The 17,800-nt window shown below is 34.7% G+C and overlaps 1 protein-coding gene across 4 annotated transcripts in view; it reads left to right on the top strand.

The window, feature by feature from the left end:
• Window positions 1-17,800, top strand: part of LOC117174092 (speckle targeted PIP5K1A-regulated poly(A) polymerase-like) — a 209,117-nt gene that overhangs the window by 78,910 nt on the left and 112,407 nt on the right. The gene's annotated exons all lie outside the window — the stretch shown is intronic.

Here is a 17,800-nt window from a genome sequence, read left to right as displayed (position 1 = left end):
GTACATGGAACCATTCCAAATGAATAGAGTACTACCTGGACGACAAGCAAGTTTGTTGCAGATACTTTGTGTCTCGCCGACAGTTCGGAAGCTAAAATCTGCTGGATGAGACGTTTGTATTTGCTTCGGGGAGTATCCTTTATAGATGTCACATCCTGAATGCGGCTCTGTGCTACGCCCAGGTATGTAGAAGTCTCTTCAGGGCAAAGGTGTCGTATAGCGCTTCTATCGACGAGCTCAGGATCTTCAGGGATGCCATTAAGTTTTATTCGCTTTAAATAAACCTTGGCGCATTTGTCTAACCCAAATTCCATTCCTATCTCCTTAGTATATCGTTCGACAATCCTTAGAGATGGATGTAGTTGCTCTTTGTTTTTAGCATAGATACATGAGTCACCTTGTACTTTCGATCTGCAGGTATATATATATATATATATATATATATATATATATGTGTGTGTGTGTGTGTGTGTGTGTGTGTGTGTGTGTGTGTGTGTGTATGTATGTATATGTATGTATGTATATTGGTTTATTCACTTATTTTATGAACTAAATTATTCATCTGTGCGTTTAGTTGAAAATTCAACAGTTAAACGGTTTTTTTTTTTGGTGAAAAGTTTGGCCGTGTATTTAAAAATGCTGAAAATGTTATCAAATTAAACTTCTTATTTGGTGTATTTACAAAATTTTAATGGATTTGAAAGAACTTCAATGAAGATGATTTTCTTAAATTCTCCTTCGTGGCTTTATTAAGACTTAAGAATGTGACGTAATTGTAAATCGACTTTTAACATATTGAGCTATCTGTGTCCTTTGTATCAGTTTCGTAATAACTCTAAAAGAGGCCGGTCATGTCTCTCGTTTCTAGTTCTGCGCCCCCTAATCTCCCAACCCTCCCTTATTAACTGAAGTTTGGTGGGACGGACGTTATAACTACAATCTCCACCATATGACGATTTGCTACTTAACTCTGAAATGATTTCGAATCAGAAAATAAAATTATTGCATAAAGATGGTAGTTGGGCGTACAGTCTAAACAATGAATAATACAAACTATAAAATAGCCTCGGAAAGGATTGGAACTTTAATTGATAAGAGGCATGCACACGATAATTCTAAAGGTCATGTTTCAGACGACTAATGGAGATTGGGTGTATGGAATGCTAGGGAGGTAAATGATCTCAAGGTAAAAGAATTGCGAGAAATTATGGACGAGAGGAAACTAGATACTTTTTGTGTGTCTGAAACAAAGAAAAAGGGATGTGAAAGTAGAGACATAGAAAACGGCGTGTTGAAAGGCGGATTTGAAATATTGTCAGGAGTAGATAGTGAATCACATGATAGGCAAGAAGTAGGTCTGATTTTGAATAAAAGAGCGAAGCAACATCTAGGAGATGATTTCGTATCTCCCAGACTGCTGTGGGCTAGAATGAAAGTAGGAATCACAATAACATTTAACATAGCATGCTACCCACCAGTTGATAGTGATCCCAGAGAAGTAAAAGACGCCTTCTGGAATACTTTAAATAACACAATAAATATTTGCGAACATGAGGAAAGAATAATTCTGCTAGAAGAGATGAACCGATGGGTGGGTATCCAAAATCAGGATACAGAAAGAGTACTAGGTAATTTTGGGGATCCAAGAACAAACTTAAACGGAGATAAATTCGTTGGTCTATGCTTAGAAATGGGTATGTTTTTTACAAATACTTAATTTAGGCATAAAATGATCCGCATGTACACCTGGTCTAAAGGAAATAGCCATAGTATAATTGACTTTGTTGTTGCGGATGAAAGACTAAGACAGTTAGTCAAAGATAGAAGGGTCATGAGGGGTTCTGAATGCAACACTGATCATTACCTACTGATCTCCAAAATTAACGTAGGCCGGGGATGGAGAAGAAAGAGAACGAAGAAAACAAAACAAACGCGAATAAAAATTGAGAACCTACATAAACCGGATGTACGAATAGATAGATTTGAACATCACAGATCTTAGCAATGAGGAAAGAAATAGACGTATAAATTATTACAAGCACAAAAAGAGAATACTCAAATGATTAATTAAGGAAAGTAAAGATAAAATTAGAGCAAAAAAGAGAAGAGAATACAGAGCGACCTTAAAGGAAGAAAGAAACTGCTTTATAAAAAAGTGAAGGGAAATAAATATACAGAATTTGTCAATAAGAGGTATAGTAATGGAGAAATGCTATATGTTTTAGACGGAATACTAGACGCTTACAGAGACTATTTTAGGGGACAATTTGGAGATGAAGATATAGGGCGCCACAACTGTGTTGCAGAATACGCTTCATTATAAAACTCAATTGAAAAATTCTATATCACTGAGGTTAGAGATATAATTAATAACATGAAAAATGGTAAGGCTGCCGGGATGGACAGTATTAACGCTGAAATGCTCAAACACGATGGCCAGTACATACCGCATAGACTGTGCGAATTGATAAATTTATGTTTCGAGATGGGAGACGTCCCAGACGATTGGAAAAAGGTCATGTACGGATCAAATATATAGCTTAAGGCAAATCACAGAAAAATGTTTGAGAGCAGGAAAAAATGAGATCCATGCGTATAATATGCGAAAAAACTCTGATGGACAAAGTGAGTAACGGGATAATTCTCAAAGAATGAGGTGCCGAAGAGACGCTAATAGACACATGGGAAAGAAATCGGTTAAGATTGTTCGGACATGTTGAGAGAAATCTAAATGAACGACTAACGAAACAAGTGTATCAAGGTAAAGTAAATGGCAACGTGCCCAGAGGTAGACCGCGAAAAGAATGGTTAAAATGTGTGAATGAGACCCTAGTTAGAAAAGACATAAGAAGCCACCGAAACAGGAGAGCCTGCATGAAAAAATGCATAGATTTAAATGAAGCTAGAGAAGTATGCCAGGATAGAAAAGTATGGCGGAAAATAGTTAATAAAAAGATTGTCAGTAGAGTGAATGACGCCTGATACAAATGACCTTGGACACTAGTGGCCCCAAGTAGGGGACCTTACATAACGGCTTTGTGAGGATCTTCACTTGGGGTGATTGGTGGAGAGATTGATCAGTAACCTGGATCGGAGCAGTGTTGCGGAACGAACGTGTTATTTACATAAATAACACGAGAATTCTGGATCAATCTAAAAATTTGCTATCCCTTGCTCACATTACTCCTTTCCCCGAGTGAGTCACGCCTATCCCGAAAGGAAAATGGCTTATAGGTGTTATTGGCTCAGTTGGTTAGACTCTCGGACTTCACCTCAGAGGTCCGGGTTTCGATACCTGAGCCGGTACCTCTGGAAATTTTTCAATGTACCTTTACCCACGTTCTGGTGGTTCGGTACCCACCTTAAGCTGTAGGTCCCCCCATCGTGTACTTTACTGCAACCCAGTCCGTAAATGATGGGGTAAAAACCAGGCTTTGTCCAATATGTCTGGGCAGACTGCTGTCATCAGATCACTTGATTGCATTATAAAATGCGTCCGTGACTGATGATATATACCAGGACATACCGTGCAAAATGATCAAACAAAAATCCAACTCTAACCAAAAATACCTTCGACATGTTGGGCAGTATAAGCCTGTGATAACATTTCAACACAGAAATGTTAATAGGACCCTACCGAAGGTGTTCCGCGTTGATGTTGCGGTAGGGCTCGAGCTCTCCTCTCATGACTTTGGCGGCAATGCTGGCGGCAGCATTGCTACTGACAGGGTTTCCCATGACAAATAGGCTGATAACGAAGAGGAGAGGGACTAAGTAGAACACCAAACCCATCAATGAAAAATGGCGAATATATTAAAGATTTTGAAACGCTTGTCGCTTCCCGAGGATCTTCGGGGCGCCCCTGGAGCCACAATTGGGGGCCATAGCATGCGGGACAATGGCGATGGTGAGCTGCTTTTGAGGATGCGTTGGCTAGCGTTAGCTATTTGCAGGCAACCACCTCGACAGAAAGACCGTGAGAGAGCATCAATTGGGATAGAGAAAGCTGCGTCAAACGGTCAAGCAGGAGCAATTGATGTTCTTCCGCAATCTATTGATGATCCAACACCACCGCATCCTCCAGAGGTGGATGACCTTATACAACCATAGGCAGAAGCAGAGGTTCAGCAACCAAAAAAGCGACGAAAATGGACATACTATATGAACAGAGATGTTATTCGCCTTTATTTTTTGGCAGAGAAATGTGGGCAAAGTGTGAGGAGAGAAGATCATATACTCTTCTTACTTAAATATCCAGAGCCAGCCACAAAATAAATGAGCAGAATTTGGAAGAACAAAAACGCTCAATGTCTGTAAACAGACTGCTTTCGGCTGTTGAAATAGCTACTATCAATATGGAAGTGGAACTGCAGCTTCCTATTGATGAGCTCACTTTGGAAGATGTGGATAACGAAGTCTTGAATGATGATGAAGGCATAGGTGCTAGGAATAATGAACATCATGCACCGGATCTATTAGAACCACATCCGGATATTACTAACGATGATGTGGATACGGAAATCTCAGAAAAACTACAGCACCTGGAAAGGAATTTTGGTCATGCTAGAGTTCAGATATGTAGAACCAACACTAAGGCCTTCTCTGTCCAAAATGAACATCACAATCTGCGTGCACTAATAGCACATCTCGACAGCAAGGTTTTACCTACGTATTTGAACGTAGCACAAACTGCGTTATAGGTGCAAACTCTTGTATACTGTGCAGCTGTGGCAACCGTTAGAACATTGGGCCGTAAAACTAGGCCTGCAAATGCAGTTTTTGTCCCAGCAAGGGATCGAGATCCACCATGGAAAATCAGGTTGGATATGGATGTCAACAAAGTAAGGTGAAAACTGGGTCGCTTAACTCAATATAAAAAAGGAAATAGAACCAGTAAGCTGATGGACCATGTTACTAAAATCATCCACCCTCGGCACATCCAGACATTAACACCAGCAATATTGGCTAAAATTTTAGACTCTCAACGGCAGAGACTTGATGTTCTTACTGACAGACTGCGTCGGTACAAGAAAAGTAATGCACGAAGGCAAGAAAACCAAAACTTTCAGACAGATGAAAGAAGGTTCTATCGTGAACTGAGAATAAAGCCAAATAACCACCAAGGCACCGGAGTCCCTCAATTGGAAGATATGACTAACTACTAGTCGGGTGTTTAGAGAAAAATGAACAGATGCAATTTGGACACTGCTTGGTTCAAACTGGAGGAAGCAAGGGCAAGCATAGGCCCTGAAATGCAGCTGACAAACATCACAGCTTTGGATGTTTCAGAGTTCTTGAAAAGGGCAAGTAATTGGAAAGCTCCAGGTCCGGACATGGTGCACAACTTCTGGTAATTGTCTTCTAACAATTTATAAATGTCTTACAGCTATCATTGCAGATAAGGTATATTCTCATTACAAAGAGAGTGACATTTTTACAGAAAAACAAAGGGGATGCTGTAAAAACTCACGAGGCTGTAAAGATCTAGTCACTATAGACGCTGTTTCCATGACTCAAGCTCGTAAGCATCAAAGGAACTTACACATGACATACATTTACTACAAGCAAGCGTTTCCTTCAGAGCCGTATGACTATTTGCTTGAAGTCTTAAAACTTTACAAAATCTGCCCACGCATTATTGACTTTCTAAGCCATGCGATGATGCTCTGGGGTACAAGAATCAAGTATTTTGATCATGGACAACCAAGGATAACTAGATTAATACGCTTCACGACGGGTATATTTGAAGGAGACTCCTTCGGCGCACTATGGTTCTGTTTAGCGTTGAATCCATTGAGTAAAACACTAAACAGCATGTCTCATGGGTTCAGAATTCATAATAGTGAGGATGGTCATCAAGTGACCCATCATCTTTACATGGATGAACTGAAGCTGTACGCTAGTTCAGGCCAGAAATTGCAGCAAGTGAGAAGTTTTCCAATGATATACACATAGAGTTCGGACTAGGTCAATGTAGAATAGTGCATTTAATCAGAGGGGAATTAGGGACCGTGGAATTAAAGAGCGAGTTCGAAAACGACATCGAGGCAATGGCTGCAGGCGAATCACATAATTATCTGGGTATTCTTGAATCTAAGGGTATTCAACATACGATCGTTAAGACAAGCCTGTTAGACTGCCTTCACTACGAGACTCAGATTAATTATGAAGAGTTTTCTCAACTCGGCAAACAAAATCAGGCTGATCAACATATATGCAATCCCCGTGCTCACGTACTCCTTCGGGCTCATAAAATGGTCTAACACCGACATTGAAAAGTTAAACAAAATTGTTTGCATAGAAATGACGAAGCACCGAATGCAACACAGAAATTCAGCGATTAAATGGGTAGTTCTACCACGGCATTTAGGGGGTAGGGGCGTTGTAGATGTCAAAAAACTGTGTGAGTCACATGTTATACAGTTGCGAGACTATTTTAACAGCAAACGAAATGTTGCGCTTTACAGTACCATCTGTCAAGCGGATCTTGAATACACGCCCTTAAATTTGTCCTCAGATGGGGCCTTGAATATCAGGGCAGAAACCATAGAGGAATTAGAAATACAATGAAGGCAGAAAGCCATTCATGGCGAGCACCCCAACAGGTTAGATCGAAATGAAGTGAATAGTGAGGAATCTAATACTTAGCTAAGAAAGGGTGTTCTGTATCCAGAGACGGAAGGATTCGTCATTGCAATACAGGACAAGGTTGTCAGCATCAGGCATTATGGCAAACACGTGTTCCATCAAGACGTGGTTGACCGGTGCCGATTATGTGGAGATACCAACGAATGCATCGAGCACATTATTGATTGATAGCGGGCATTATACATCAACAATTTGCGCTAAACCTAGGACTCTTAAAAGAATGGATGCACTTCTATAGATACATTCCAATGCCCGTTTTAGAAAGTAAATATTACGTCTTATCTTGGGATGTTACCATCCAAACGGATCATTACGTCCGGGCTAATCGACCTGACATCGTGATGTGAGAAAAAAAAGGTGGAAGAGTCTACATCATCGACATTGCTTGTCCGCTTAAACGAAATTTGCAGTCAACCGATACAACAAAGATCCACAAGTATAGCGAGTTAAGGCATGAAGTAAAGACCATATGGAGGAATGTGAATCATGCGTCTATTCCTCCCATTGTGACTTCGGCTACAGGCAATATGCACGCAAGATGCACTGAACATCTTGAACATTTAGGAGTCAGTAGGTTATTGGCAGCAGCTCAGAAGGCGGTTTTATTAAACACCTGTCGCATTGTAAGAAACTTTCTTGATCATCAGGAACCGAGCGACTAAAACCCGTGGAATGGCAGATGGTAGCTCTAAGAAAGCATCCAGAGGAGACTGTTGTCACCTCCAACGCTCGTGGCCGCTCGTAATTGTATACCTACATCATCGCAGGAGGTTTCAAATATCGTATTAAATTATTTGATTTAACTTTTTACATTCTAATCTCATCAGTTATTTGACTTAGTCCGTGGCTATGATGTGTAACCGGTTTCGCCTGAGTAAAAGTTTAATAAAGACACTCAACAGGAATAATTATAATAATATATGTTAAATTATAATATATAATAATTATTATGATAATTAATAATCAATAATCGTTATAATAATTTAATATCATTATTAATATAATTAAATATAACATAATATAATTAAAAGCTTTTACAATAAATTGATGTAGTATTTGTAAACTACAAAAAAATGTACAAACTCGCCAATGCTTTTTTACAAATGTAGAACTTTAGGCTTGATATTAATACGTTGATATGAGCATGGAAAACGGAAACTTCTTAATCAAAGATGACGAAATTAATCATACATATTTGGCAGAAACGGAACATGAATACTGCAACATCACAATATTAACACGGGACATCAGACTTTTAAAAGCTTCGGTCCTACGGTGCGAGCAAATACGTCTTAAGTTTGGGACCGGGAGTAAAATCTGATTAAGTTCACACTGGGAGCCAAAGTGCCTCAAATAATAAATAAATAAAAATTAAAAAAAAAAAATATATCATTATAATAGTCTTAAAGAACATGCAAAGAGCTTTCCAAAACACTATAATAAAAGTCCAATCGGATGATCCTAAAAGAAGTTACAGTAACGTGAAAGTGACGAACCGTGTGAAAAAGTGAACATTCAGACCCCCGTAAATTGTCAAAAGGTTGATCAATAAACCTATGGCTTGATGGATTAATGTAGGTCCATTACGACTATAATCCAGCCAAGTTTCCACCCGATCATAAAAAAAAAATTATTTTAGATGGGAACACTTGACGTATTCTGCCCCCTATTCAAATTGAACGCCCAACAAAAACAAATTAATACTCTAGTTCATCAAGTTAATGTGTCTTTAAATTACTCTATCGAGAATCAAGATCATCTCCCACAAGAACAAAATTCTCTTTACACTTACATTTAATCAGTAATACTTAATCATCAGGCGACTGGTTATCCAACTCACCCACCGTATCGCGATTCAACTCATGTTTTTAAAAAACCTTTAGAAACATTATGTATACCTATATAGATTTAATCCAATTTGCAACTAATCAAACAAATAAATCCACTATTCTTGAATTATAAAAATCCTATAAATAAAATAATATTTCGACTAAATTCTTCTTAAGAATTTCGCAATGAATATATTCTAACGTCGAAAAATGATATTCAACACAAACTCTCTCAACAAATAACGTCTAATAACGTCCGGAATCCCTCACTCATTCCTTTCGAAAAAACTAATTTTATTCTTTTAGGTATTCAGGACAAAATATTTTCCACTGTATTGAATTGTTTCTACAACTATACCACATAGTTATTCTAATTTCTTTACATATGAAGTGTGGCATTTTTTGATAGCTCTTAACGATATGTAGAAAAGCTTATTATATTATTTTATTACATGTGAAAAAGTAAAATTAAAACCGCTGATTTATAATTATTATATATTCATCTGTATTTCGTTTTCATTTTCAGTTATTTATTGCAGTTTTAAAAATACATTCTATTATACACATTAATTAGACCTGATCATTACTCAAATCAAATTTGTTTTTTACGAACCGGTGCGACGTAGCTAAGTTCAAGTCGAAGAAAACCGATTCGAAGTAGGCAGTTCGAAAGTCTTTCGAATCGTCATTAGACGCGATCAGTTCCAATCGAAGAAAACCGATTTAAAGTGGGCAGTTCCAAAGTCTTTTAAATCGACATTCGACGCAATCGATTCGAATCGAGAGAAAACCGATTTTCTGCTGCGATCAATCTAAAAATTGTATATCCCTTCCTCACATTACTCCTTTCCCCACCGAGTGAGGCATGCCTTCCCCGAAAGGAAATGCTTAATGGTGTGATAATAATAGTAAATAATAATAATTGGTAACTGCCTCCCTTACGAGTATAATGTACTTCATTTTTATTGAGAGAAATTTCCAAACGCATAAATTTTCAAAAATGTGTGGAATTTTTAAAAATGTATGCGTTTGGAAATTTCTCTTGATAAAAATGTAGTACATTATATTCGTAAGAGAGGTCGTTACCAATGCAGCAGAAAATCGGTTTTCTTTCGATTCTAACTGAATGCGTCGAATTTCGATTCAAAAGACTTTAGAACTACCTACTTTGAATCGATTTTCTTCGATTTGAACTGATCACGTCGAATGTAGATTCAAAAGACTTTCGAACTGCCTACTTCGAATCGAGTTTCTACGATTTGAACTGCCTCCTTCGAATCGGTTTTCTTCGACTAAACAACGGATTTTGTTCGACTTAAAATTAGCTACGTCGCGTGGTTCAGAAAAAATAGATTTGATTTGAATAATGCTCAGGTTTAATCTATATGTACAACAAAATGTATTTTTAATGAAGTAATAAATAACTGAAAATGAAAAAGAAATACAGATGAATATATAATAATTGTAAATCAGCATTTTTTATTTTACTTTTCAAATATAGATAAATAATATAACAAGCTTTTCTACCTATCGTTAAAAGCTATCAAATGTAAGTGTGAAGAGAATTTTGTTCTTGCTGGAGATGATGTTGATCCTCAAGAGAGTCATTTAAAAACACATTTACTTAATGAACTAGAGTATTCATTTGTTTTTGTTGGGTGTTCAATTTGAATAGGGGGCAGAATACGTCAAGTGTTACCACCTAAAATAATTGGTTTCTTTTATTGGGTTGAAACTTGGCTGGATGATAGTCCTAGTGGACCTTCATTAATCCACTAAAGCATAGGTTCATTTATCAACCGGTTGTAAGAGGGGCCCTTAATGTTCACTTTTTCACGTGTTTCTTCACCTTCACGTTAGTGAAAATTTTTTCTGGATGATCCGATTTTACTTTTATTATAGAGTTTTGGAAAGCTGTTTTCATGTTCTTCAAGACTATTATAATGAGATATTAAAAAAAGACATTTTTATTTGTTTATTTATTCACTTGAATGAATTAAAAGGTGTAAGGTGAAATGTATAATGTAGAGGAGAGTACTCGAATATGAGATATTCTCGTAATATGAGAAATCGGGGTATCAGCTAAACTAACAGACCCACTCTGTTGGTTCTATCACTAACTTTGTAGCCCTTGAAGAAAGAGTGATTTCGTGGTATAGTCCATTTTTCATTGGGCTTCTAAAGACTATAGGCGAACTTTTCGTGAAATCGATGCTGGTCGAGTTCTTGGAAGGGAATTCTTTAAACCCTATTTATTATTCATTAAATAAGTATTTAGCAGTAAAGTTTGTTTGGAGTGATGGGGATTAATTAACTAAGCAGGAAAATATCGATAGTCTTTGTGGTTCTCATAATATGAAATACCTGTGGTTTTTTATAACACTGTGGCTGCGCGGGGGAAATTGGTTACAAAAGTGTTTGTGACTACTGCAAAAATTAAATATATCTAAATAGCAGTAAATTACGGAAACATAGAATGAAGTTTGTTATTAAAAATAGTACTATATTTTGCATTTTATTAGCTATTTCCTGGGGTGTCTTATATTATGAGAATAGTTTGACGAGTTTGGAAAAAGCACTTTTTTACATTTTTGTATTTTCAGCATAAAAAAATTTTTTTAATAAAATTTTTTATTTGAGCTTCTTATAACAAACTAAATTTCCTTTAAAATGACCTATATTACTTTTAAATTCAGTGCACAGAATTCCGACAATGACGCCAGAGTTGGTATCTCATATTTGGGTACTCTCCTCTAATTTATATATTTCTGCACAGATTATCATCTCAAAAAAACTAAATATAATTTTAAGGTGCATTAGACCTGACAGTATTCTTGAACGATTGCTGCGGAAGTTTAACGTGGTAACCTCGAGCGTAAAAATTTAAATGTGACCAAGAAAACATTCCCGGCCCACTTTTTATTCTATATGATTTCAAAGAGTATAAAAAGCTCTTTTTTAGTAAAAGAAAAATTTCAATTGTGTTTTTTCTTCTTCAAAAAATCAATTTCTATTTTGATTTAAAAAAAACAACCATTTTTTTAAATATTACTTCCGATTCTGACCTGAAGCAGAATACAGGCTCCTGATTGGTATTTTAAAAGAGATACTGGGTTTGGGTTAATTAGACTTAATTTATGTGGTTTCGTAGTTGTTAATAAGTTATAAACCATACTGTGAACATTTGTTAGGGAATTAAAGTTTCGCTAAAAGTTTTTTCCTGTTAGGCCTAGATGCAGAGGGCCTACGAATGGATAAATCAAGAGGCGAGTCCATTATGAAATTGAGATTGAGGGGTTTATACGTGAACAACGTAATTTTTAGATGAAGAACTTTCCGATAATTGGTTATAAGAGTAAATATTTGGTTCCGGGGAATTACCTTTTTGATTCAAATTCACTTTCCTTCTTTGGTACCAATTATCGGATTTGATAGCTCGGATTTAGTGTGGAATGGAGAGGATTGTGAGCTTTCTTTTTTCTCTTTCCCTATTATCAATAATAAATTAGTAACATAATCTCATAAGGCTCCCAAAAAATGTATAGACCAGCCAAACATATTATGTATTTCACAGACATGAATAATTGTATACGCAAATTATTCAATTGCAAGTACAATGCTCGCTATTCCAATTAACCTACAACTAGCAGTTCCAAAAGTTGTAAATAGATTTCTGCAGGGAACATTATATGATCACGTAATCTGTCTACATGGGTTTAGGAGTAGATTCCACTTGTGGCTTGGGAGGCTAGGTTGTTATAAAAAGCATTAATTTACCTTCCCGTGAATAGCTTGGACAGGTACATATTTTACAATATGAACTTCTTCTGCACCAATGACATATATGCGGCAACTTACATAAGGTTAAAAACAAATTCGCATGGTGTTTCTGTCGCTAGATGTAAGGCGTTTTAAAATTCATTCCTTTCTAAAGTCAACGGCGATACAATAAATCTCGAGCAAGCCGTTTTACTTCAGGTCGGATATGTCGTTCTACAGAAACAAATTTGGAATTTACGTATGTGAGCATATTCATATTTTGAATAATTGAGAATCTATGTTGTAAGAATATTTGTCTTGGCTTTGTCGGGAATATAAAAAGTTTAGAATGTTCTGTTTGAATGAATTGATACTGTTGGAGAGAAAATTGTGCTTTTTGGGCTAAAATAAAAGTAATACCTTGAGTGGTTAATGAGAATAAAATCTCATCTCTACTGTTATCTTGAATTTTAGTTGGTGCTCCCTTATCCCTTCTAGAAATAATCGATTGGATACGATTTCTAACGATTGACATTGATGAAAAATTAAATCGGTTTTACTTGTTGCTAATTGTGTCAAATGTTCCCAACTGTATTGAAATGAGTAAATTTACTTGCCTGCAATGCGCCCTCTGCAGTTTTCGTTTGTAACACACATGACGTGCACGTGTTTAATCGGTATAATATAAATTTTTTTTAATGTAACACAAATTTTGAGTACAAAGTAAAAATCAGTAAAAATCATGCTGTTTAACGATCTAATAGTCATATAGCGTGTAAAGCGTTTATTTACTTTAAAAAAAATTATAATGTTGATCTTTCGTTTGTTTGAAAGAGTAAAATTCTCTGGAAAATAATTTTAGCAATATTAAAATGCTACAGTGACTACTTAAGGTCTAACTCAGAATAATTGATAGCCAATCATGGGCTAAATAAATAGTAGTTAACTCATTAAATTTTTTGTAGAAAAATGTATGCCATCCTTTTATGTTTCTTGGAATATAATAATTTTTAATTTTTAAATAAGTTTGATTTTAAATTCTTGAAAATTTCTAGCCTTATGTATTTAAAATATTTAATTCTGAATATTTTAAATAGTTTGTTTTGCATGTGCCTAATTTTAAAATCTTTGCATTTGAAAGGTTCGTAATTTTTAATCGTATAGTATTAAAATGTACATAAGGATTTACGTCATTAAAAAGTTTAAAAATTTAACAATAATGTACAAAAATGAACTTGTAGATTTAACTATACAAAAACTGTTACAGATTTAACTATTTTTAACTTGAGCCCAGTCTTTTATATTCTCTCCTTCCTGAAACATTATGAATAATGGCCACATATTTCTACAATTTGGGTCAAATTTTGTATTCTATAATCTGAAAAGAATGTTATTTTTAGTTTTTATATCCAGTTGCCTATCTCATAATTTCTTGAATTCTTATAGAATAGTACCGACGTTTTTCGACATATTAGCATATCAAAGAAGCAAAGATTAATTTTTAATTAAAATTTCTTTTAAACTTTGAGTTTCAAATTATAAAACTAAGAAATTATTACCTTTAAAATTAAGCAGTTGAAAAGCCTGAATTTTAAAATCCTTTTTTTGAAGTCTTTGAAGTTTTACTTATTCAAATAAAATCTAAACAATATTAAAAATGTACATTTTTCATACTTAAATTTTACATGCCATATTTTTGAAATCAAACAATGTTACAGGATTCTGAATCCATATTATACAATTTTGAATGCTGTATTTAGAAAAAGTTTCTAGAAGGCATGTTATTTTCATATACATTACTGTGAACGTTTGAATTTAAATTGGCTAGTTTAAATGTTTTAATTATATATTTTAAATGCTTAGTTTTCATAAAACTTCCAATTTAAATTATTTAATTTGCAGTTTATTCTGAAGTACTTTATGTAGAAAAAAATGTAGTTTTTAAAACTCAAAATTTGAGTTTTTTGACTGCTGTAAATTTTTTTCAAGCCAGGAAATGATTCTAAATTTTTTTCGATTTTAGTGACTTTCTTACGAATAATAAAGAAGTTGGTTTTACGTCAATAATTAGTGGTAGAAGTGAAGTCATACTCTAAGTCAATGTATTTCCGAATATAACATCACAGAAATTGATGTACATTTCCTCTTAATTTAGAAAGAATTTATTTAATCATTTTCCGGACTTATATTTCAATATAATAAAAATTTAGAAAGCTGAATTGATAAAAAGGTTGTTGTATTGTAAGATAGATTTATGTGTCAATAATGGCGAAAAACTAGAAATTGAGACCTCTTTGTGATAAAAAATCTTTTATCTATAATTTTAAATAATAAAATATAATAAATAAAATAATACTTAAATCACTTTTCTGAAGTTTCGCGTTTTTAAAATAATCGTTTACTTTTTTTTAAACTCAAACGATGTTAAAATTTATAATCATTTATAAAATTTTCGCTACAATAAACAATCCAAGAGAGCATGATAAAAAGTAACAATTTGACTTCTTTCACTAATATAAAATCAATTTTTTTGTTTGTGTCGTGTATTTGATTTTATAATTTCAACATATGACGCTATTAACACATTTCTATCGTAGCGCCAATTTTATCTCAAAAAAATATTAAAAAATGTTTATTTACTTTCCTTCGTAATATATTCTGTGTAAGATTTATATTATTCCAAAAAAGTAAATAACTGTTTTTAAATAATTCCCGCCAGATGAACGAGATGCCATCACATGCCAAATTCCAAGTACCCGATTGGAAACAATTGTAAATGTAAAATACGCAATCTTTGTCAATCGTGTTGGCACAATTAAGAAACACGATTCGGAATGATTGAGATATTAGTTCCATTGTTTCTTATTGATCTCAATGGATTATTTCTAGAAGAGATATAATACTTCTTATTAGGTAAAATGACAAATATCTTTGGGTAAGCGGCATATATGCAATACTCCTATATTCCAACCGCGTGAGAGGCTTCTGGAAAAAAGTATAGTGCAGGCATATATTTCTCTCGCACACATCGCGCAGAACGTTCAGAGCATTGCGACATAAGACCTGGTTGTGTATTCGCTGCGTTCTAACTAATGTCGAGTCGGAGGTTTGACGCCAAAGATGACTGTGTACATTCGATGGGTAGGGTCGAATGTCTGCCTTCAAACCCATCTGCCGAATGCTAAATGACTTAAATGATACTTTAGCAATGAGGGTGACCCGTGCATAGAACTCTCTTTCACCGGGGTTTCAAAATAAAGGCATAGTACAATAGGCTTTGAACCACAGTGCTACGGGACTTAAATGTATCAGTCTAGCAAACAAATAATAATAAAGCTTAATGGTTTGACACAAAAATGTGAGAAATAGAATAAAAAAATTTACTTTTACTGTCTAGGGTGCGCGAATGTTGTTTCTCGCGCTTCGCGCTTGATAATTTATATGCCTTGCGGTACACGCTTGGTCTTTGTATACAGACTTTTAAAACTAAAGGTCACAGTATCAATAACAGTAATTTGGTGATAGTGAATTCTCTTTTGTTAAAGCTTCTTCGGCCTTAACGAATACATTCTCATCACGTATCACGTGCTTCGCACTCGAGTTTATCACTGAAATTGTATATCATTCCCATAAATGTATATTATTATCATTTATAATATGCATTGGTATGAAAACTGACGTAATTTCATTGTCTCGTTAAAAAAATTCGCATTCTTTAAACAAAATTTTGGTATGAAACATTTTATTGCAACTTTTGTCGTTTTTCCATAATCTGAACTTGATCATTTCGAATGTTATTTTTATGATTTAAGCTTTACACACACGGTATACTGAGCAGTCTTGCCGTTTTCTAACTTCTAAATTATGTCCCTAACTTCAGGGACCCAAACTTTTTAAATTGAATTTTCTACTGCATCGTGTTCCACATCGCAGTTGTGGTACCATATTGCTTCATCTCCTAATAATTGATTAAAAGAGTCTCTCAAAGCGTCTAGGGTGGAGAGTCTAGTTACAACAGCAGTCCCTCGAAACTTCGATTAATAAGGGGTGGGGGAGGAATTTAGTTTCAACCTAGAGCCATAGCTGTTTAGTGTTTTATGCTGAGAAGGTCAACATCTTTCAGCAGCGTTGTGTTAGATTGGAGTTTACATGGTCTCATTTTCACATTCCCGGCCCTCCTTCAGGTGTGATACCAAGAACTTAGATATATATTTTTTGAATGGCTTTATATATTTGAGAATCTTTGAAATACTGTAAAATTGTTGAATGAAAGAATTTAATGTTTAGATTATGAAAAAAACCATTAGAATAAAGTGTTTGACTTTTTTAATAATACTAATATCCGTACTGACAACATTTTTAGGGTTTTCTGAAAGGGTTGGTCCTCGGCCACCTTGACCTAAACCAGTTAACGAAAGTTCAAAATTCGAGAAAATAATTTTAAAAAACATTGAAAAAAAGATTTTCAAGCAAATGCTGCAATCACATAAGTAGGTACAAATTACTGTTACAAGTTTGTATCACACGATGTTTTTTGCATTAATCAGCTCATGCCAAAGAATACTACATAATAACCTGTCCCTTTGAAACTGACTAAAGGTTCTCCGAAACGGTTTCAGATAGTGCCACCGCTCAGTGATTTCAAGCAACGCTTAATCCCTGTAAGTACCACATCTCGAAAACGCGCATACTTGTTCAGTAGGCGGCGAATACTTGTAAATGGATAGACCCTTTTCAACAATACCATCATGCTGTGAGCATACAGTAGTAATGTTATTCAATGGGACTCGAGGCATGTTTATAAATTTCATAATGAAAGGGAATTTGACATTTGGCCTCGGAATGCTTATTTTTAAATATTCAGTTATAATGTGATAATACATTAATACGTACATTTTGTATGCATACATTTTACATACTACTGTTAAAATGTACATTTTTTGTGATATTCAACTTACAAATTATAAATATCATTGGTTCAAAATTTTGATTTTAATTTAGTTTCAGAATTATAATCAACCTTGGTTTTTAGTTCGCACCAGATTTTAAAAGGTTACAAAATATTTAAAGGCATTTTAACTTTTCACAAAGATATCACGGAATTCAAAGACTTCAAAAATGCCCGCACACCATATTTCGAAGATTTCACAAACATTTTAAATGATTTTAAAAGGTTGAACATAAGCTTAGAAGATTTCAAATTATTTCGCATAAGTTTCCAAAACATTTCAAACATTTCATAAAGATTCCAAGGAATTTAAAGATTTAAAAAATTGGTATACAGTTTTTCATGCAAGCGAATAAAAGTAAAATATCGCTGCCCTAAATAAATTCCGAATATTTATGTATACATACATGCAAACATACGTACATACATGAAACATGCATACATATATACATACATACATAGTGTAGACATGAGTTTTGATTTCGTAAATTGATTATTTTAAATCGAGGTCAAGTATCATTTACCAGGTGTATACATATGAAACCGGTATTTTTTCAAGAAAAAAACACATTTATTTCAAGAGAATGATAACAAATATTTTATTCAAAGTATGCGC

This window comes from Belonocnema kinseyi, chromosome 6, assembly GCF_010883055.1.
Source record: "Belonocnema kinseyi isolate 2016_QV_RU_SX_M_011 chromosome 6, B_treatae_v1, whole genome shotgun sequence".
Classification (NCBI taxonomy): domain Eukaryota; kingdom Metazoa; phylum Arthropoda; class Insecta; order Hymenoptera; family Cynipidae; genus Belonocnema; species Belonocnema kinseyi.
This window is presented reverse-complemented; position numbering and strand designations above follow the sequence as displayed.